Genomic DNA, 23,886 nt, shown 5'->3' with positions numbered 1-23,886 from the left:
TGAAGGACCACAGATTACACGACGCCTCCAGATCTATTTCGGAAACTAGTACAGGTCTTCCAGGAAACGATCACAACGTAGACAGTTTTTTAGACGTTCCTCCCATGGAGTTTAATCCGCATGGTGCCTGTTGTACTCCTTCCCGAAGTAGTTTCTATGTTTCATCAACACTCTGAAGCTCCACAGATTACAGAATGCCTCCAGATGTCATTCGGAAAATCATACTGGTGTCGAGGAATCGATTAACACGTAGACAGTTTGAGACATTACTCCCAAGGAGAAAAGTCCGCATGGTTTCTGTTGTATTCAATCCCGATGCAATTTCCCTGTTTAACCAACGTTTTGAAGGTCCACAAGTTACAGAATGACTCCAGATGTGCTTCGGAAACTACTACTGGTATTACAGGGAAAGATCAAATCGTAGACAGTTTGAAACTTTACTCCCATAGAGAAAAGTCCGCATGGTTCCTGTTGTATTCAATTCCGCTGCAATCTCTGTGTTTCATCAACACTTGGAGGGTCCACAGATTACAGAATGCCTCCAGATGTGCTCGAAGAATACTACTGGTCTTCCAGGGAACGATCAAAGCGTAGACAGTTTGAGACATTACTCCCATGGAGAAAAGTCCGTATGGTGCCTGTTGTATTCAATCCCGATTAAATTTAAGTGTTTCATCAACACTCTGAAGGCACACAGATTACAGAATGCCTCCAGATGTGCTTCGGAAACTACTACTGGTCTACCAGGGAACGATCAAAGCGTAGACAGTTTGAGACCTTACTCACATGGAGAAAGGTCCGCATGGCGCCTGTTGTAATCACTCCCGATGCAATTTCTGTGTTTTATCAACACTCTGATGGTCCACACATTACTGAATGCCTCCAGATGTGCTTCGGAAACTACTACTGGTCTTCCAGGAAACGAGAACAGCGTAGACAGTTCGAGACATTACTCCCATTTGGAAAACTCCGCATGGTGCCTGTTGCATTTAATACCGATGCTTTTTCTGTATTTCACCAACACTCTGAAGGTCCACAGACTACAGAATGCCTTCAAATGTGCTTCGGAACTACAACTGGTCTTCCATTGAACGATCAAAGCGTTGACAGTTTGAGACGTTACTCCCATGGAGAAAAGTCAGCATGATGCCTGCTGTATTCAATCCCGCTGCAATTTCTGTGTTTCACCAACAATCTGAAGGTCCACAGATTACAGAGTCCCTCCAGATTTGCATCGGAATCTACTACTGGTCTTCCAGGAATCGTACAAAAGATAGACAGTTTGAGACATTACTCCCAAGGAGAAACGTCCGCATGGTGCCTGTTGTATTCAATCCCGATGCAATTCCTGTGTTTCAACCACACTATGAAGGTCCCCAACCTACAGAATGCCTCCAGATTTTCTTCGGAATCTACTCCTGGTCTTCCAGGAATCAGTCAAAGCGTAGAAAGTTTGAGACATTACTCCCATGGAGAAAAGTCCGCATGGTGCCTGTTGTATTCAATCCCGATGCAATTTCTGTGTTTCATCAACACTCTGAAGGCCCACAGATTAGAGAATGCTTCCAGATGTGCTTCGGAAAGTACTACTGGGCTTCCAGGGAACGATCAAAGCGAAGACAGTTTGAGAAAATACTCACATGGAGAAAAGTCCGCATGGTGCCTGTTGTATTCAATCCTGATGCAATACCTGCGTTTCATCAACACTCTGAAGCTCCACAGATTATAGAATGCCCCCTGATGTGCTTCGGAAACTACTACTGGCCTTCCAGGGAAGGATCACAGCGTAGACTGTTTGAGACATTTCTCCCATGGAGAAAAGTACGCATGGTGCCTGTTGTATTCAATCCCGATTCTATTTCTGTGTTTCATCAACACTCTGAAGGTCCACAGATTACAGATCGCCTCCAGATGAGCTTCGGAAACTACTACTGGTCTTCCAGGAAACGAGAACAGCGTAGACAGTTTGAGACATTACTCCCAAGGAGAAAATTCCGCATGCTGCCTGTTGTATTCCTTCCCGATGTAATTTCTATATTTCATCACACTCTGAAGGTCCACAGATTGGAGAATGAGTCCAGATGAGATTTGGAAACTACTACCGTTCCTCCATTGAACAATTAAAGCGTAGGCTGTTTGAGACATTTATCCCATGGAGAAAAGTCTGCATGGTTCCTGTTGTATTCAATCCCTATGCAATTGCTGTGTTTCATTAACACTCTGAAGGACCACAGATTACACAACGCCTCCAGATCTATTTCGGAAACAAGTACAGGTCTTTCAGGAAACGATCACAACGTAGACAGTTTTTTAGACGTTACTCCCATAGAGATAAATACGCATGGTGCCTGTTGTATTCCTTCCCGATGTAATTTCTATGTTTCATCAACACTCTGAAGCTCCACAGATTACAGAGCGAGTTCATATCTGCTTCGGAAACTACTACTGGTCTTCCAGGAAAAGATCAAAGCGAAGACAGTTTGAGACATTACTCCCATGGAGAAAGGTCCGCATGGTGCCAGTTGTACTTGATCCCGATTAAATTTCTGTGTTTTATCAACACTCTGAAGGTCACAGAATCCTGAATGCCTCCAGATGTGCTTCGGGAACTACTACAGGTCTTCCAGGAAACGATCACAACGTAGACAGTTTTTTAGACGTTACTCCCATGGAGATAAATCCGCATGGTGCCTGTTGTATTCCTTTCCGATGTAATTTCTATGTTTCATCAACACTCTGAAGCTCCGCAGATTACAGAACGAGTTCATATCTGCTTCGGAAACTACTACTGGTCTTCCAGGAAAAGATTAAAGCGATGACAGTTTGAGACATTACTTCCATGGAGAAAAGTCCGCATGGTAAAAGTTGAATTTAATCCCGTGCATTTCTGTCTTTCATCAACGCTCTGAAGGTCCACAGATTAAAGAATGCCTCCAGATGTCATTCGGAAAATCATACTGGCGTCCAGGAATCGATTAACTCGTAGACAGTTTGAGACATTACTCCCAAGGAGAAAAGTCCGCATGGTTCCTGTTGTATTCAATCCCGCTGCAATCTCTGTGTTTCATCGACACTTGGAGGGTCCAAAGATTACAGAATGCCTCCAGATGTGCTCGAAGAATACTACTGGTCTTCCAGGGAAGGATCAAAGCGTAGACAGTTTGAGACATTACTCCCATGGAGAAAAGTCCGCATGGTGCCTGTTGTATTCAATCCCGATTAAATTTATGTGTTTCATCAACACTCTAAAGGCACACAGATTACAGAATGCCTCCAGATGTGCTTCGGAAACTACTACTGGTCTACCAGGGAACGATCAAAGCGTAGACAGTTTGAGACATTACTCACTTGGAGAAAGGTCCGCATGGCGCCTGTTGTAATCACTCCCGTTGCAATTTCTGTGTTTTATCAACACTCTGATGGTCCACACATTACTGAATGCCTCCAGATGTGCTTCGGAAACTACTACTGGTCTTCCACGAATCGATCAAAGCGTTGTCAGTTTGAGACATTGCTCCCATCTAGAAAAGCCCACATGGTGCCTGTTGTAATCAATCCCGAAGCAATTTCTGTATTTCATTAACACTCTGAATGTCCAAAGATTACAGAATGCCTCCAGATGTGCTTCGGAAACTACTACAGGTCTAAGAGGGAACGATCAAACCGTAGACAGTTTGAGACTTTACTCCCACGGAGAAAAGTCTGCATGGTGTATGTTGTATTCAATCCCGATGCAATTTCTGTAATTCATCAACACTCTGATGGTCCACAGATCACAGTGTGGGGCGGCGAAGAAGTTGTCGAATGAGTTGTTTGAATGTTCATTTCACGTAACAGACTATTGCCGATGCAACATATGTGGGACGGCGAAGAAGTCGTTGTTTAATGTTGAATGAAAGTTGAACATTGCCACCTTAAATCACGCGAGCCTGGCAACTAATTTGGTGGCCAGTCAGAAAGCGAAGGGAAACTTACTGACCTTAGTTCCCAGTCTGCACGGCCACATTCCTGTACAGCCCAGCTAAACGAAAAATATCCATAGTTCTTCACGAGATTAGGGCTGCTTCAATAAAATTTAAAGTTCCAAACAAGATTTTATTATCTTAAAGGCTCACACAAATTACTCGAAACTTCTGAAAATGCTAAAGACATTAAATATTGTTAATTCAGCCAATCGTTTAATAGTTCAGAGGCGACTTCTACAGCAAGTTCCTCCCGAATAGTTCATTACTCTAACTAACGGTGCTCTATTAATAGTTCGCAATAATGTTAAAAAAAAAGATTAATGCTCGCCTTAAAAGTGGAGTTAGTCACCACTTGCCACGCGGAATTATACTTCACACGGACGGCACAATAACAGTTTGTTACCGAAGTCTAAACGATCCAGGACGGTGTACAGTCCTCGCGATTTTCAATGTCCGTTTACATTGCTAAGTACGCGCATGTCACAGCCCGCTATGACGTCTTCCGAGGCGAGGCGCGATCGGACGTTAAGCTCGCGTGGACTAGGCGTTGGTCTAATGCGGAGTGAGCGTACTACTGCCTCTGCCGCTCTTTTTATATAGCTCCGGCGCGTACCGCCAAGAGAGCATCTGTTCTTTCCGTTCCTATGCAGATGCCTGCAGCCTCCAAATGATCGCTATCTCAGGCACATAATCTTAAATATCACATTTAATAATAGCTTTACAAACTTCTCAATTTTTGTATACATACATCTGAGCAGTACAGAAGCACGTAGAAAATCTCAGCCCGCTAAAATTAAAACTTTACTCTCTAGAATTTTTACAATGGAACTAATGGTAGATTGTTACCTCTGAACCATAGCTTTATCAAGACTTGTATCAGCTGTTAATTATGCTACAAGACTAAAACTTGGTGTAGCTTTGTTAATTGTCCTATCTGATCATTGGTCTTAAAGAATTTGTTTTATCATTAAAATTTAAAGTACTTAATCTATAATGCTTATGTACATTTTACTCACAAAAGTACTTTTTACTAAATTACTAAAAAACTAGAAGAGGTAACTGATTGTGGTATTTCCATTATTATTATTAGGGTGAACTGAAGCATCCTACCAATTTTCAATATTGTAGCTCTATTATTTCGCGCCTCTGATTTTTCCGAAAAACGCGGATTCTGGAGTCAATTTTAGTTTTATGGTTTTGGAAACCACCACCACTCATTAATGACTTCTTACTGCACCTTCTCACCAAATTTTGGCTTCCTAGCGTCATTATTTAGCGCCTCCTATTTTTCTTTCAAAACGTGAATTTTACGTAAACTACTAATTTTATAACATTAAGATTTGTTACCTGAAACATTATTACATAGAACTATACTTTAACAAAGTTTTACACACAAATCTTAATTTTTACTTTTATGTTAAATGTGGTGCAATACTATATGCAGGCGCGTTACGATGACGTGACGCTACTAGCAGTGAACTAGGGTAAGTCCCGTGCACTCGCTCGCCTCTGTATCTTATACATGATACAGCGCTTGCTTTGCTTCAACAGAATGCCTCCAGATGTGCTTCGGAAACTACTACTGGTCTTCCAGGGAACGATCAAAGCGTAAACAATTTGAGACCTTACTCCCTTATAGAAAAGTCCGCATGGTGCCTGTTGTATTCAATCCCGATGCAATTTCTGTGTTTCATCAACACTCTGAGGGTCCACAAATTACCGAATGCCTCCAGATGTGCTCGAAGAATACTACTGGTCTTCAAGGGAACGATCAAATCTTAGACAGTTTGAGACGTTACTCCCATGGAGAAAAATCCGCATGGTGCCTGTTGTATTCAATTCCGATGCAATATCTGTGTTTCATCAACAATCTGAAGGTCACAGATTACAGAGTGCCTCCAGATGTGCTTCGGAGACTACTACTGTTCTTCCATTGAACGATAAAATCGTAGACAGCTTGAGACATTACCCCCATGGATAAAAGTCCGCATGGTGCCTATTGTATTCAATTTCCGATGCAATTTCAGTGTTTCATTCACACACTGAAGGACCACAAATTACAGAATGCCTCTAGATGTGCTTCGGAAACTAATGCTGGTCTTTCAGGAGTCGATTAAAGCGTAGACAGTTTGAGACATTACTCGCAAGGAGAAAATTCCGCATGGTGCCAGTCGTATTCAATCCCGATGCAATTTCTGTGTTTCATGAACACTCTGTAGGTCCACAGATTACAGATCGCCTCCACATGTGCTTCGGAAACAATTTCTGGTCTTCCAGGGAACGATCAAAGCGAAGATAGTTTAGGACATCACTTCCATGGAGAAGAGTCCTTATGATGTCTCTTGCATTTAATCCCGATGCAATATCTGTGTTTCATTAACACACTGAAGGTCCACAGATTACAGAATCCTTCCAGATGTGCTTCGGAAACTACTACTGGTCTTCCAATGAACGATCAATTCGTAGACAAATTGAGACCCTACTCCCTAATAGAAAAATTTGCATGGTGCCTGTTGTATTCAATTACGATGCAATTTCTGTGTTTCATCAACACTTAGAGGGTCTACAGATTCGAGAATGCCTCCAGATGTGCTCGAAGAATACTACTGGTCTTCCAGGGAACAATCAAAGCGTAGACAGTTCGAGACATTACTACCATGGAGAAAAGTCCGCATGGTGCCTGTTGTATACAATACCGATTAAATTTCTGTGTTTTATCAACACTCTGATGGTCCACAGATTACTGAATGCCTCCAGATGTGCTTCGGAAACTACTACTGGTCTTTCACGAATCGATCAAAGCGTAGTCAGTTTGAGACATTACTCCCATCCAGAAAAGTCCGCATGGTGCCTGTTGTAATCAATCCGGAAGCAATTTCTGTGTTTCATTTACACTCTGAAGGTCCAAAGACTACAGAATGCCTCCAGATGTGCTTCGGAAACTAATACTGGTCTTCCAGGAATCGATCAAAGCATAGTCAGTTTGAGACATTACTCCCATGGAGAAAACACCGCATGGTGCCTGTTGTAATCAATCCCGAAGCAATATCTGTGTCTCATCAACTCTCTGAAGGACCACAGTTTACACAACGCCTCCAGATGTACTACGGAAACTACTACTGGTCTTCTAGGGAACGATAAAGCGTAGACAGTTTGAGACATTACTCCCACGGAGAAAAGTCTTCATGGTGCCTGTTGCAATCAATCCCAATGCAATTTCTGTGTCTCATCAACTCTCTGAAGGACCACAGTTTACACAACGTCTCCAGATGTGCTACGGAAACTACTACTGGTCTTCCAGGGAACGATAAAGCGTAGACAGCTTGAGACATTACTCCCATGGAGAAAAGTCCGCATGGTGCTTATTGTATTCAATCCCGATGCAGGTTCTGTGTTTCATCAACACTCTGAAGGACCACAGATTACACAACGCCTCCAGATCTGCTTCGGAAACTAGTACTGGTCTTCCAGCGAACGGGCAAAGGATAGACAGATTGAGACATTACTCTCATGGAAGAAAGTCCGCATGGTGCCTGTTGTATTCAATCCCGATGTAATTTCTGTCTTTCATCAACACTCTGAATGTCCACAGATTACAGAATGCCTCCAGATGTGGTTCGGAAACTACTACTGGCCTTCCTGGTAACGATCAAAACGTAGACAATTTGAGACATTACTCCCATGGAGAAAAGTCCGCATGGTGCCTGTTGTATTCCTTCCCGATGTAATTTCTATGTTTCGTCAACACTCTGAAGGTCCACAGAGAACAGTACGCCTCCATATCTGCTTCGGAAACTACTATTGGTCTTCCAGGAAAAGATCAAAGCGAAGATAGTTTGAGACATTACTCCCATGGGGAAAGTTCCGCATGGTGCCAGTTGTATTTAATCCCGATTCAATTTCTGTGTTTTATCAACACTCTGAAGGTCCACAGAATACTGAATGCCTACAGATGTGCTTCGGAAACTACTACTGGTTTTCCAGGAATCGATCAAAGCATAGACAGTTGGAGACATTACTCGCATGGAGAAAAGTCCGCATGGTGCCTGTTGTATTCAATCCCGATGTATTTTCTGTCTTTCATCAACACTCTGAATGTCCATAGATTAAAGAATGCCCCCAGATATGCTACGGAAACTACTACGCGTCATCCAGGAAACGATTACAGTGTATACAGTTTGAGACATTACTCCCATGGAGAAAAGACCGCATGGTGCCTGTTGTATTCAATCCCGATATAATTTTTGTGTTTCATCAACACTCTGCAACACCACAGATTACACAACGCCTCCAGATGTGCTTCAGAAACTTCTACTGGTCTTTCAGGGAACGATCAAACCGTAGACAGTTTGTGACATTACACCAAGGGTGAAAGTCCGCATCGTGCCATTTGTATTCAATCCCGATGCCATTTCTCTTTTTCATCAACACTATGAAGGACCACAGATCACACAATGCCTCCAGATGTACTTCGGAAACTACTACTGGTCTTCCATGGAACGATTAAATCGTTGCCAGTTTGAGACATTACTCCCATGGTGAAAAGTCCGCATGGTGCCTGTAGTATTCAATCCCGATGCAATTTCTATGTTTCATCAACACTCTGAATTTATACAGATAAGAGAACGAATTAACATCTGCTTCGGAAACTACTAGTGGTCTACCAGGAAAAGATCAAAGCGAAGACATTTTAAGACATTACGCCTATGGAAAAAGGTCCGCTTGGAGACTGTTGCATTCGATCCCGATTCTGTGTTTCATAAACACTCTGAAGGTCCACAGATTACTGAATGCCTCCAGATATGCTTCGGAAACTGCTACTGGTCTTCCAGGGAAAGATCGAAGCGTAGACAGTTTGAGACATTACTCCCATTTAGAAAAGTAGACATGGTGCCTGTTGTGTTCAATCCCGATGCAATTTCTATGTTTCATCAACACTCTGAAGGTCCACAGATGTCAGAACGCCCCGACATGTGCTTCGGAAACTACTACCGTTCTTCCAGGGAACGATCAAAGTGAAGACAGTTTGAGACATTACTCCCATGGAGAAAAGACCCCATGCGCCTGTTGAATTCAATCCCGATGCATGTTTTGTCTTTCATCAACACTCTGCAGGTCCACAGATTACAGAAACAATCCAGATGTGCTTCGGAAACTACTACTGGCCTTCCTGGTAACGATCAAAACGTAGACAATTTGAGACATTACTCTCTTGGCGATAAGTCCGCATGGTGCCTGTTGTATTCAATCCTGATGGAACTTCTGTGCTTCATCAACACTCGGAAGGTCCTCAGATTACAGAATGCCTCCAATTGTGCATCGAATACTACTACTGATCTTCTATGGAACGATCAAACCGTAGAAATTTTGAGACATTACTCCCATGGAGAAAAGTCCGCATAGGGGCCTGTTGTATTCAGTTCCGATGCAATTTCTATGCTTCATCAACACTCTGAAGGCACACAGATTACAGAATGCCTCCAGATGTGCTTCGGAAACTACTACTGGTCTACCAGGGAACGATCAAAGCGTAGACAGTTTGAGACATTACTCACTTGGAGAAAGGTCCGCATGGCGCCTGTTGTAATCACTCCCGTTGCAATTTCTGTGTTTTATCAACACTCTGATGGTCCACACATTACTGAATGCCTCCAGATGTGCTTCGGAAACTACTACTGGTCTTCCACGAATCGATCAAAGCGTTGTCAGTTTGAGACATTGCTTCCACCTAGAAAAGTCCACATGGTGCCTGTTGTAATCAATCCCGAAGCAATTTCTGTATTTCATTAACACTCTGAATGTCCAACGATTACAGAATGCCTCCAGATGTGCTTCGGAAACCACTACAGGTCTACCAGGCAACGATCAAACCGTAGACAGTTTGAGACTTTACTCCCATGGAGAAAAGTCTGCATGGTGTATGTTGTATTCAATCCCGATGCAATTTCTGTAATTCATCAACACTCTGAAGGTCCACAGATTACAGGATGCCTCCAGATGTGCTTCGGAAACTACTATTGGTCTTCCAGGAATCGATCAAAGCGTAGACGGTTTGAGACATTACTCCCATGGAGAAAAGTCCGCATGGGGCCTGTTGTAATCAATCCCAAAGCAATTTCTGTGTCTCATTAACACTTTGAAAGTCCAAAGATTACAGACTGCCTCCGGATGTGTTTCGGAAACTACTACTGGTCTTCCAGGGAACGATCAAAGCGTAAACAATTTGAGACCTTACTCCCTTATAGAAAAGTCCGCATGGTGCCTGTTGTATTCAATCCCGATGCGATTTCTGTGTTTCATCAACACTCTGAGGGTCCACAAATTACAGAATGCCTCCAGATGTGCTCGAAGAATATTACTGGTCTTCAAGGGAACGATCAAATAGTAGACAGTTTGAGACGTTACTCCCATGGAGAAAAATCTGCATGGTGCCTGTTGTATTCAATTCCGATGCAATATCTGTGTTTCATCAACACTCTGAAGGTCCACAGATTACAGAATGCATCCAGATGTGCTTCGGAAACTACTACCTGCCTTCCAGGGAACGATCAAAACGGAGACAGTTTGAGACATTAATCCCATGGAGAAAAGTCCGCATGATGCCTGTTGTATTCAATTTCAGATGCAATTTCAGTGTTTCATTAACGCGCTGAAGAACCACAAATTACAGATCGCCTCGAAATGTGCTTCGCAAACTACTACTGGTCTTCCAGGGAACGATCAAAGCGTTGACAGTTTGAGACATTACTCCCATGGAGAAAAGTCCGCATGGTGCCTGTTGTAATCACTCCCGATGCAATTTTAGTGTTTCATCAACACTCTGATGGTCCACAGATTACAGAATGCCTCCAGATGTGCTTCGGAGACTACTACTGTTCTTCCATTGAACGATAAAGTCGTAGACAGTTTGAGACATTGCCCCCATGGAGAAAAGTCCGCATGGTGCCTATTGAATTCAATTTCCGATTCAATTTCAGTGTTTCATCAACACACTGCAGGACCACAAATTACAGAATTTCTCCAGATGTGCTTCGGAAACTCCTACTGGCCTTCCAGGAATCGATCAAAGCGTAGACAGTTAGAGACATTACTTCCATGAGGAAAGGTCCGCATGGTAAAAGTTGAATTTAATACCGATTAAATTTATGTGTTTCATCAACACTCTGAAGGCACACAGATTACAGAATGCCTCCAGATGTGCTTCGGAAACTACAACTGGTCTACCAGGGAAAGATCAAAGCGTAGACTGTTTGAAACTTTACCTCATAGAGAAAAGTCCGCATGGTGTTTGTTGTATTCAATCCCGATTCAATTTCTGAGTATCATCAACACTCTTAAGGTCCACAGATTACAGAATGCCTCCAGATGTGTTTCGGAAACTACTACTGGTCTTCCACGAAACGATCAAAGCGTTGTCAGTTTGAGACATTACTCCCTGCCAGAAAAGTCCACATGGTGCCTGTTGTAATCAATCCCGAAGCAATTTCTGTGTCTCATTAACACTTTGAAAGTCCAAAGATTACAGACTGCCTCCGGATGTGTTTCGGAAAATACTACTGGTCTTCCAGGGAACGATCAAAGCGTAAACAATTTGAGACCTTACTCCCTTATAGAAAAGTCCGCATGGTGCCTGTTGTATTCAATCCCGATACAATTTCTGTGTTTCATCAACACTCTGAGGGTCCACAAATTACCGAATGCCTCCAGATGTGCTCGAAAAATACTACTGGCCTTCAAGGGAACGATCAAATCGTAGACAGTTTGAGACGTTACTCCCATGGAGAAAAATCCGCATGGTGCCTGTTGTATTCAATTCCGATGCAATATCTGTGTTTCATCAACAATCTGAAGGTCCACAGATTACAGAGTGCCTCCAGATGTGCTTCGGAGACTACTACTGCTCTTCCATTGAACGATAAAATCGTAGACAGCTTGAGACATTACCCCCATGGATAAAAGTCCGCATGGTGCCTATTGTATTCAATTTCCGATGCAATTTCAGTGTTTCATTCACACACTGAAGGACCATAAATTACAGAATGCCTCTAGATGTGCTTCGGAAACTAATGCTGGTCTTCCAAGGGTCGATTAAAGCGTAGACAGTTTGAGACATTACTCGCAAGGAGAAAATTCCGCATGGTGCCAGTCGTATTCAATCCCGATGCAATTTCTGTGTTTCATGAACACTCTGTAGGTCCACAGATTACAGAACGCCTCCACATGTGCTTCGGAAACAATTTCTGGTCTTCCAGGGAACGATCAAAGCGAAGACAGTTTAGGACATCACACCCATGGAGAAGAGTCCTTATGATGTCTCTTGCATTTAATCCCGATGCAATATCTGCGTTTCATTAACACACTGAAGGTCCACAGATTACAGAATCCTTCCAGATGTGCTTCGGAAACTACTACTGGTCTTGCAATGAACGATCAATTCGTAGACAAATTTAGACCTTACTCCCTAATAGAAAAATTCGCATGGTGCCTGTTGTATTCAATTACGATGCAATTTCTGTGTTTCATCAACACTTAGAGGGTCTACAGATTCGAGAATGCCTCCAGATGTGCTCGAAGAATACTACTGGTCTTCCAGTGAACAATCAAAGCGTAGACAGTTTGAGACATTACTCCCATGGAGAAAAGTCCGCATGGTGCCTGTTGTATACAATACCGATTAAATTTCTGTGTTTTATCAACACTCTGAAGGTCCACAGATTACTAAATGCCTCCAGATGTGCTTCGGAAACTAATACTGGTCTTCCAGGAATCGATCAAAGCGTAGACAGTTTGACACATTACTCCCATGGAGAAAGGTCCGCATGGTGCCTGTTGTAATCAATCCCGTTTCAATTTCTGTGTTTTATCAACACTCTGAAGGTCCACAGATTAAAGAATGCCTCCAGATGTGCTTCGGAAACTAATACTGGTCTTCCAGGAATCGATCAAAGCGTAGTCAGTTTGAGACATTACTCCCATCCAGAAAAGTCCGCATGGTGCCTGTTGTAATCAATCCGGAAGCAATTTCTGTGTTTCATTAACACTCTGAAGGTCCAAAGAATACAGAATGCCTTCAGATGTGCTTCAGAAACTAATACTGGTCTACCAGGGACGATCAAACCGTAGACAGTTTGAGACTTTACTCCCATGGAGAAAAGTCTGCATGGTGTATGTTGTATTCAATCCCGATGCAATTTCTGTGTTTCATCAACACTCTGAAGGTCTACAGATTACAGAATGAATTCAGATGTGCTTCATAAACTACTACTGGTCTACCAGGGAACGATTAAAGCGTATAGAAATTGAGACTTTACTCCCATAGAGAAAAGTCCGCATGGTGTATGTTGTAATCAATCCCGATGCAATTTCTGTGTTTCATCAACACTCTGAATGTCCACATATTACAGAATGCCCCCAGATGTGCTTCGGTAACTACTACTGGTCTTCCAGGAAACGATTACAGTGTAGACGGTTTCAGACGTTACTCCCTAATAGAAAAATCCGCATGGTGCCTGTTGTATTCAATCCCGATGCAATTTCTGTGTTTCATCAACACTTGGAGGGTCCACAGATTACTGAATGCCTCCAGATGTGCTTCGGAAACTAATACTGGTCTTCCAGGAATCGATCAAAGCATAGTCAGTTTGAGACATTACTCCCATGGAGAAAACACCGCATGGTGCCTGTTGTAATCAATCCGGAAGCAATTTCTGTGTCTCATCAACTCTCTGAAGGACCACAGTTTACACAACGTCTCCAGATGTACTACGGAAACTACTACTGGTCTTCTAGGGAACGATAAAGCGTAGACAGTTTGAGACATTACTCCCACGGAGAAAAGTCTTCATGGTGCCTGTTGCAATCAATCCCGATGCAATTTCTGTGTCTCATCAACTCTCTGAAGGACCACAGTTTACACAACGTCTCCAGATGTGCTACGGAAACTACTACTGGTCTTCCAGGGAACGATAAAGCGTAGACAGTTTGAGACATTACTCCCATGGAGAAAAGTCCGCATGGTGCTTGTTGTATTCAATCCCGATGCAGGTTCTGTGTTTCATCAACACTCTGAAGGACCACAGATTACACAACGCCTCCAGATCTGCTTCGGAAACTAGTACTGGTCTTCCAGCGAACGGGCAAAGGATAGACAGATTGAGACATTACTCTCATGGGAAAAAGTCCGCATGTTGCCTGTTGTATTCAATCCCGATGTAATTTCTGTCTTTCATCAACACTCTGAATGTCCACAGATTACAGAATGCCTCCAGATGTGGTTCGGAAACTACTACTGGCCTTCCTGGTAACGATCTAAACGTAGACAATTTGAGACATTACTCCCATGGAGAAAAGTCCGCATGGTGCCTGTTGTATTCCTTCCTGATGTAATTTCTATGTTTCATCAACACTCTGAAAGTCCACAGAGAACAGTACGCCTCCATATCTGCTTCGGAAACTACTATTGGTCTTCCAGGAAAAGATCAAAGCGAAGATAGTTTGAGACATTACTCCCATGGGGAAAGTTCCGCATGGTGCCAGTTGTATTTTATCCCGATTCAATTTCTGTGTTTTATCAACACTCTGAAGGTCCACAGAATACTGAATGCCTACAGATGTGCTTCGGAAACTACTACTGGTTTTCCAGGAATCGATCAAAGCATAGACAGTTGGAGACATTACTCGCATGGAGAAAAGTCCGCATGGTGCCTGTTGTATTCAATCCCGATGTATTTTCTGTCTTTCATCAACACTCTGAATGTCCATAGATTGAAGAATGCCCCCAGATATGCTACGGAAACTACTACCCGTCATCCAGGAAACGATTACAGTGTATACAGTTTGAGACATTACTCCCATGGAGAAAAGACCGCATGGTGCCTGTTGTATTCAATCCCGATATAATTTTTGTGTTTCATCAACACTCTGCAACACCACAGATTACACAACGCCTCCAGATGTGCTTCAGAAACTTCTACTGGTCTTTCAGGGAACGATCAAACCGTAGACAGTTTGTGACATTACACCAAGGGTGAAAGTCCGCATCGTGCCAGTTGTATTCAATCCCGATGCCATTTCTCTTTTTCATCAACACTATGAAGGACCACCGATCACACAATGCCTCCAGATGTCCTTCGGAAACTACTACTGGTCTTCCATGGAACGATTAAATCGTTGACAGTTTGAGACATTACTCCCATGGTGAAAAGTCCGCATGGTGCCTGTAGTATTCAATCCCGATGCAATTTCTATGTTTCATTAACACTCTGAATTTATACAGATAAGAGAACGAATTAACATCTGCTTCGGAAACTACTAGTGGTCTTCCAGGAAAAGATCTAAGCGAAGACATTTTAAGACATTACGCCTATGTAGGAAGGTCCGCTTGGAGACTGTTGCATTCGATCCCGATTCTGTGTCTCATCAACACTCTGAAGGTCCACAGATTATTGAATGCCTCCAGATATGCTTCGGAAACTGCTACTGGTCTTCCAGGGAACGATCGAAGCGTAGACAGTTTGAGACATTAATCCCATGGAGAAAAGACCCCATGCGCCTGTTGAATTCAATCCCGATGCATGTTTTGTCTTTCATCAACACTCTGAAGGTCCACAGATTACAGAAAGAATCCAGATGTGCTTCGGAAGCTACTAATGGTCTTCCAGGGAACGATCAAAGCATAGTCAGTTTGAGACATTACTCTCTTGGCGATAAGTCCGCATGGTGCCTGTTGTATTCAATCCTGATGGAACTTCTGTGCTTCATCAACACTCGGAAGGTACTCAGATTACAGAATGCCTCCAATTGTGCTTCGAATACTACTACTGATCTTCCATGGAACGATCAAACCGTAGAAATATTGAGACATTACTCCCATGGAGAAAAGTCCGCATAGGGGGCCTGTTGTATTCAGTTCCGATGCAATTTCTATGTTTCATCAACACTCTGTAGGTCCACAGATAACAGAACGCCACCACATGTGCTTCGGACACCACTACCGTCTTCTGGGGAATAATCAAAGCGAAGACAGTTTGATACATTTCTCCCATGGAGAAAAGTCCCCAGGGTGCCTGTTGTAATCAATCCCGATGCAATTTCTGTGTTTCATCAACACTCTGAAGGTCCAGAGATTACAGAATGCCTCCAGACGTGTTTCGGAAACTGCTACTGGTCTTCTATTGAACGATCAAAACGTAGACATTTTGAGACATTACTCCCAAGAAGAAAATTCCGCATGGTAACTGTTGTATTCAATCCAGTTGCAATTTCTGTGTTTCATCAACACTCTGAAGGTCCACAGATTAAAGAATGCCTCCAGATGTGCTTCGGAAACTACTACTGGTCTTCCAGGGAACGATCAAAGCGTAGACAATTTTAAACCTTACTCCCTTATAGAAAAGTCCGGATGGTGCCTGTTGTATTCAGTCCCGAAGCAATTTATGTGTTTCATCTACAATCTGAGGGTCTACAGATAACAGAATGGCTCCAGATGTGCTTCGAAAACTACTACTGGTCTACGAGCGAACGATCATAGCGTAGACAGATTGAGACATTACTCAGATGGAGAAAAGTCCGCATGATGCTTGTTGTATTCAATCAAGATGCAAATTCTGTGTTTCATCAACACTCTGCAGGTCCACAGATTACAGAATGCCTCCAGATGAGCGTCGTGTAAAGTCGGAAAAGTCGGCTGCATGGTTGAGTGCCAAGTTTGGGGAGGGTTTCGTATTACGATCAGTGCAATGGAGACGCGGAAACTTGTTGTGGCCCAGTGTTTTGCAGTTGGAGGACAAGAGTGGTACACAGTAGCAAAGAGTGAGGCACTGAGTTGGCATGAACAATGGAGTGCACAATGGGGCTCAAGATGTGCTTGTTTCCTCAGGTGCTGTGTGATTGTCGACAAGAAGTGAAATGGACCAATTTGTGACCACCCTTTCAATTTAAGACGTTAAAAACAGACTGAATTTGCATTCGTAATACCAGAGCATCGAAACTACTTGGAACTCTTGTGTATATGAACGTGTCCGCGCCTTTGTACTCTGGTACCTTCGCCGCTACAAACCAACCAACAATCGTGTCCGTGCACATCAGAGTCGCAAAGAATGGAGAATAGCCAAGCTTGGTTGTGTGTGCAGCCGTAGCTCAGTTGGCAGATCGTTCGCTTAGCGTGTGAAAGGTCCCGGGATCAAGCCCCGGCGTCTCAATGTTTTGTGGTCAGTGCATGATAAGTGTTGGTCGCGGCGAACCTAAAGGCACGATAGAAGTTGCAAAACCAGCGTCACAGACTGATATGATGTATACTCACATAAGGAGAGCAAGATGTAAGTGTGGGGACCGGCTGTTATCGAGGTGTCATCGAGTGCAGATCTGTCTTAGGTATCACGGCTTAACGTCATTGAAGTCTAGAGAGTGGACAACACGATCGTCTTACTCAGAGCGGTGTCCGAACTCTATTTTCGACGTTATGCGTGCCACTTTCATTGTGGCCAACTACGATCCGATACAGAATTCACGAAACCTGAAAGACACCCTCACTGATACATAGAGAGTAGTGTTTATCTGAGGAATAATGGGAGTGCAAGGGTCTGTGACGTTGATATGGCTGTATGTAGCACCATTAGTCCACGGGGGCGTGGGCATAGCTCAGACATTACCGCTTGCGACGCGACAGCGTGCGGACGTTTGGAGCGCTCAGTGTCCCTTGCTTGTTTACGTTGTATTTGTGCTTTCTAATTCACGTGATTGTGAGTGGTTGTGTGTTCGCGTCGTTGTTTGAAGTATTTTCTGTATGAAGTTAGCCCATTTGGGTTAATTTGCACGATGGTTCCCACGATTCCAAGGAAAAATACCCTGCAGTTTGAGTTTGACAAGGCTACACGATCAGTTCAGCCAAGTTCACTGGATGTTCATGAATGGTTCGTCGATACAATAGGCATAACCACTGATCAAGTTCACACTGCCTACAACGACCTGGATCTATACTGCTTTTTCGTGAAGCTTCTGAATCCCCTCTTACTGGAACGTCTTTTGCAGAAACATGGCGGCGGCGTCGATTTCCGGCATCGCGACGGCACTGTGAGTACTGTCAAAATTACTAACGCTGATGTCGAGATCTCCAACGTGCGTATTTACAACCTGCCCCCTGAAGTAGAAAACTGTTTCTTACAAGATGTGCTCACTAAATATGGCGAAGTGCGTAACATTCGACTTGAAAAGTGGTCCAGGCAACATAAGTTGCAATGTTTTTCTGGTATCAGATCGGTTGAGATGCAAGTCAAAGTCAACATCCCATCGCATGTATTTGTTTGTGGTTATAAGGTGCAGGTTACCTATTCCGGACAAGCTTCTACGTGTTATATCTGCAATGAAAGTGGTCATTTACGGCAAAATTGCCCTAAAAGGGTGACCGTCTTAAAGCCTACTTTCCAGCAACGTAAGAGACTCACTTTAGCTGATTTAGTGACAGGTACCCAATTAACAAGTACTGGGCCGTCCCCCTCCAGTGATACTGTGACTGTACATGAAAAACCTTTTGAAGAAGAGTTTCTTGCTATTCCTCTTGCGACGGGCGGGGATCAGAACCCTCTCACCCGTCCCGTCACTGCGGTAGCGTCCAAGAGACGTCGAACGTGCGACAGTAGTAGTTCCGATGAAGGCGTCTCCGTACCGGTCACACCTGCCACACTTGATATCAAACAACCGGCAGGGGACACTGAGCTTTCGCATGACGCTCTACCAGAATCAAGCGTTGAAGTTGATACTTCTTCGCCCGCTGACGGTAGTGCTACGCCCCAGGTTGGTTGTTGCTTACCGTCCGCGTCTGTCGCGTCGGCTCTCCAACCGACCGATATTGAACCTCAGCACTTTGCCCACAGTTACGTCGGCGGGGTGTGCCCAAGTTCACAAGTCGTATCACAGCAATGCGACACTGACAAAAAACACGCTGACGAGTGTGTCAACACAGAGCGAGATCTCAGCCTTGCTTGTCAACAACTTGACCGAGAGAGTGTTTCCACACAATCCCAACGTGTGGCTAAACAAGAACTTAGCGCGTCTCCGGAAGGGTTATCCGGCGACACGCAACTGCACGTTGCTGTCGCAGGGCAACCTGCACAGGAGACCTGTGTAGATTCTCCGATGCCGCTTTCTGCGGAAAAAGTCGCCAGTGGCGGGAGGAACAAAAAGAAATTCCAACCGAACTTGAATGTACCACGCAGCAAACACAAACTGCAAGCCCTCTCGGATGCAAACGATGGTGATGGCCACTCTCCACCAGCTGTTTCACGAATGGACTGGTTTGCCGGAGACGATGATCACGTTAATTTAAAGTAGCTCCGTAAACTGCATGGCACAAGCGTACAAGTTCCTGAGTGTTAATGTAAACAGGATCACGTCTGATTTGAAACTTGCAGTCTTTAGGCAGTTCGTATATGAGTCTGCCGCTGATGTACTTCTATTGCAGGAATTCCTTCTTTCAGATCTGGTCATTCCCGGTTTCCACTGTATTACCAATGTTGCTTTCGAACTTAGCACTGGTACAGCCATTCTCGTGCGTGAGGGCATCCCCGTCTCGGACGTTGAAACACTGGAGTCAGGGCGTGGCATATGCTGCAAAATATTCGGCGTCACGCTCGTGAACCTATACGCGCCCTCAGGGAGTGACCACAGGTTCGCAAGGACCGAGTTCTTTAAAGACGAACTAATTTACTTACTTCGTAAAAATCCGACTGTCCTTGTATTAGGCGGAGATTTTAACTGTGTTGTGCATCAAAAAGATCAGAGGCCAAATTTTTTAACTATTGCAAGGAGCTTCATGATCTGGTTTTACGGATGAATCTCCAGGATACGTGGGAACTCCTTCACCCTACCCTTGTGAAATTTACATACTGCACTTCCATCTCGAGTAGCCGCCTCGACAGAATATATGTGTCTTCTCAGCTCGGAGAACATGTTGTTGATTCAGAGGTCATTCCCGTCCCATGTAGCGATCACTGCGCCTACGCCACCGTCATACAACTGGACAGACAACCCACCAAACGATTCAGAGGTCACTGGATGTTGAACATTTCCCACCTTCAGGACGCCGATCTCGAGGAACTTGTCACACGAACTTGGACATTTTGTCTTCGCTCTGTCAATAGGTACCGTATGAAAGTAGAGTGGTGGACGTCCTTTGCTAAACCAAAATTGCGACGGTATTTAATTTCGTACTGTAATACGCAATCAAGGGATGCAAAGACGACCATGGAATTTTATTATTCAATTTTAAGGGAGCTCTACGACAAATCTGGCGTCAATAATATTTACATGGCTCAAATAAAGCAAATCAAGGCTAAGATGCTCAGTATCAAACGTAAACAACTAGAAGGGTTAAAAATCAAGTCCAAAGTCAACTCTTTGGTTCAATCTGAGACAACTTCCATGTACCATCTTATTAAGCATCAGACCAACCGTAGACGCTTATTTATAGACGAACTGGCAACTGATAACGGGGAAATTCTCACTCGGCAACCTGACATAGTCACGGCAATTCAGAGGTATTATCACGGCCTGTACTCGGACTACCCAACCAATGATGGCTTGACTGCTACTGTACTCCAATTCATGGACACGTCCGTTACTGCGGATGATAATCGTGACTTTCTGGATCCGTTTAGTGTCGAGGAGACTTTAGAACTTATTGTTAAGTCGCCCGCTAACAAAGCCACAGGACTGGACGGCCTTCCCAAGGAGTTTTACCTTCGGTATTGGGATGTAATTGGTGTTACATTTACAGAAATTTTAAATGAAATCGCACTGTTCCTAGTGCGATGAAGGAGGGTAAAATTGTCCTTGTTCCCAAACGCAAAGGGTGTAAGCGATTTGATAATCTGCGCCCGCTCACCCTGCTTAATTTTGACTACAAAACTATAGCCAGAGCTGTTAACACCCGAATGTCTCCGCTCCTTCACAAAGTTGTCTGGCTGCACCAGGCCTGCGTGCCAGGACGGAATGCCATGTCTGCGATGTCTGAAATTAGGGACCTAATCTCCATTGCCTCAGTCACCAACCTGAATTGTGCCCTGCTATTTCTAGACTTTCATAAAGCCTTTGATCATGTGAACCACCGCTATCTTTTTCACATACTGGACAAAATAGGACTGGAGGAAGGGGTGTTAAAAGTCCTTCGCAATTTGACATCTGGCATATCGGCGAGGATACAAGTCAATGGACAGCTGACGCAACCAATATCCATTCAGCGGGGTGTCCCCCAGGGCAGTCCACTCTCTATGTCACTTTTTGTGCTGTCACTGGAACCCTTCCTTCGGTCTCTTTATCACCATTTGTCAGGTGTGTCAATGTCAGGTCACACATTCATCGTCCGTGCATACGCTGACGATGTTGCCGTTCTGTTACGCAGTGACGACGAGGTGGTCCGTATTAAACGGGCGATCGACCAGTATAGTGCAGTGTCTGGAGCACAACTAAGTGACCAGAAATGTAAAGTGCTCGATCTCAAGGGTTTTGAGAGCTTAACTATACCGTGGGCGCATCTTGTGGAATCTCACAAACTACTAGGAATCACCTTGAATAGGTGCCCTCTGAAAATGGTGGCCTCCAATTGGAAGTCAGTGACGCATCTGATACAGGGTACCATTGTCGAATGTCGCTGGCGTGCTGTGAACATTATAGAACAAATTAGGATTCTCAATACCTACGTCTTCTCCAAGGCATATTATGTTGCACAGTTTTTTCCCATTCCCAAGCTTCAGGCCAGAAAGATAATGCAGGTTGCCAATCAATACATCTGGAAGGGAAACATATTTAAATTGTCCTCCGATACACTAGCCAAGTCGAGAACTACTGGTGGGCTTGAGTTGGTTAACATCGCCGGGAAGGCAATGGCCTTGTACGTCAAGCGGACCACGACTTTACTGCATGACAGCCACTGCACTGTTACTCAAAAGTTGTACCTCACAGAGCGTCCAGCGAGTGTGCGACCTCCTATTGACGTCGGAAGAATCCATTACAAATTGAAACACATCAGGGAATTTTTCCTTCATGTTAGTTATACAGATGTGGGTGTTCTACGGCGCCGACCACTGTCAACTGGCGACTTGCAACGTGAGTGGGAAAGCCGGCGACCACAAATACAATAGAACGGAAGTATCCGACTACTGACTGGAAAACGGTGTGGGCCAACATCAGCTTGAAAGTACACTCTTCGGATGTTGCTTCAACTTGGTACAGGGTGGTAAATAACACAATTGCCACTAATGAAAAACTACATGCAACTGGGTTAAGTGACACAAATCTCTGCCTCTGTTGTGGACTCGTCGATTCTCTGATCCATCGGTTTACCTGCGGGGGCCATGCACTGAATTGGCGATGGGTCAAGAAAAAGATTGCGGTACTGTCAAGGAGCGCGGAAGACAATCTGCAGCTGGATATGCTACTGCGTCCCGACAAAAAGTTTTATCCAGCCACGAAAAACAATACAGTAATGTGGATCCTAGGGCACTACGTCAACTACATCGTTAATGTTCGTGGAGAAGACGATTATATTAGTTTTCTGACCTACATGGAGCTGGCATACTGGAAGATTAAATGTGTCACTAACAGTAAAAAATTATTTGGAAACATGATGGACATCACCTTTGAAAAACATGGCATAGGATGACCACATTGGATGATTGAAGGCAATCAAGAGGAAATCTATTCTGTTTTATTCTATTTTTCTTAAGTTACACTTTCTGTTATACCTGGTCAGTTTACTTCTTTTCATTAGTCTCCTTATACTTGTTTGCTTATTCGGGTCAATTTCACACCTCTAACGGAAGAGCAAAGAAGTTCGATATGGATCAAAACACACAACTGACACACGACAAAGAAGAAATGTTCCTTTCCAAATGTGTCAGCAGTATATACCTCGGAGCAGAGGAGAAACAACTATAAAAATATTAATAATATAACTAAAAAATATATGTATAAAAATTGTCTGCTTGAAGAAGTGACTCAGGGATAGGCGGGGGGAGCCATCGTGGACAGGCCTCGGGATTCGACCTCTGCCCGCTTTGTCTCCACCTGCACGGAACTGACCACTCACCAATTGTAAAAAAAAAAATACCATCCTCGTCAAAAAAAAAAATGTGTGGCCTAATGGATAAGGCGTCGGACTTCGGATACGAAGATTGCAGGTTCGATTCCTGTCCCGGCTTGTTTTTCCAGTTCTGAAAAAGAAACATACTGTTTTAATGTAGCAATTGAGCAGTACGAAACCGTCTGAATGTTGCTGTTGACCATTTTGTGCTTGGAGATGGTCTTGAGCCTGAAACACACACAACAAGACCGGTGTTAACTAGCGAAATGGTCGGCAGAGTGCCCTCACCGCGAGTTTTGACTGGCACTTGCACATCTGAAACAACGTCGGAAAGTAACTCGTTCGGCTTTTGAGTCACATCAAGTATGTGTGTTAATTTTGACGCCACTAGCTCTGCAGGTTGTCATACAATTCCTTTACCTCTCAGAAATGATTATGAAATAAAAGTGAAGTACGTGACGAGTGTGGCGTTAGGAAAACATTAGGCAGCATGGAGAGATTGTGTATGGGACCACCCAACCCAAACGAATACTGTGTGACGTGCTACCTGGCAGGTTTTCACGCACGCAGCCCGGCTAGCTCAGTCGGTAGAGCATGAGACTCTTAATCTCAGGGTCGTAGGTTCGTGCCCTACACTGGGCGGAACGGAATTTTTTTCTCCTGCAGATGTAAATTACCGTTTTTCTTATTAACGTGATTTAATGGAACTAGCAACTTAAAAATTTGCCTACGTCTCCATCAGTCGCAAGAAAACTGAATTTGAAGGTGAAGGTGATTTTGTAGACATGTGCGAAGGTCATGTTCTGAAGTGGTGTTGTTTGGAGAGAACACCGGTTACGTGTCAGA

General features: G+C 43.9%; 1 non-coding gene across 1 annotated transcript; it reads left to right on the top strand.

Moving 5' to 3' along the window:
• Positions 1–23,609: 23,609 nt before the first annotated feature.
• Trnak-cuu (transfer RNA lysine (anticodon CUU)) lies at positions 23,610–23,682 on the top strand. Its single transcript has one exon. It is a non-coding gene; the product is annotated as a tRNA-Lys (tRNA).
• The last annotated feature ends 204 nt before the right edge of the window (positions 23,683–23,886 follow it).

The sequence above is a fragment of the Schistocerca gregaria genome, chromosome 3 (genome assembly GCF_023897955.1).
Source record: "Schistocerca gregaria isolate iqSchGreg1 chromosome 3, iqSchGreg1.2, whole genome shotgun sequence".
Classification (NCBI taxonomy): Eukaryota; Metazoa; Arthropoda; class Insecta; order Orthoptera; family Acrididae; genus Schistocerca; species Schistocerca gregaria.
Note: the sequence above shows the minus strand (reverse complement) of the source record. Positions and strands in the feature narration are given on the sequence as shown.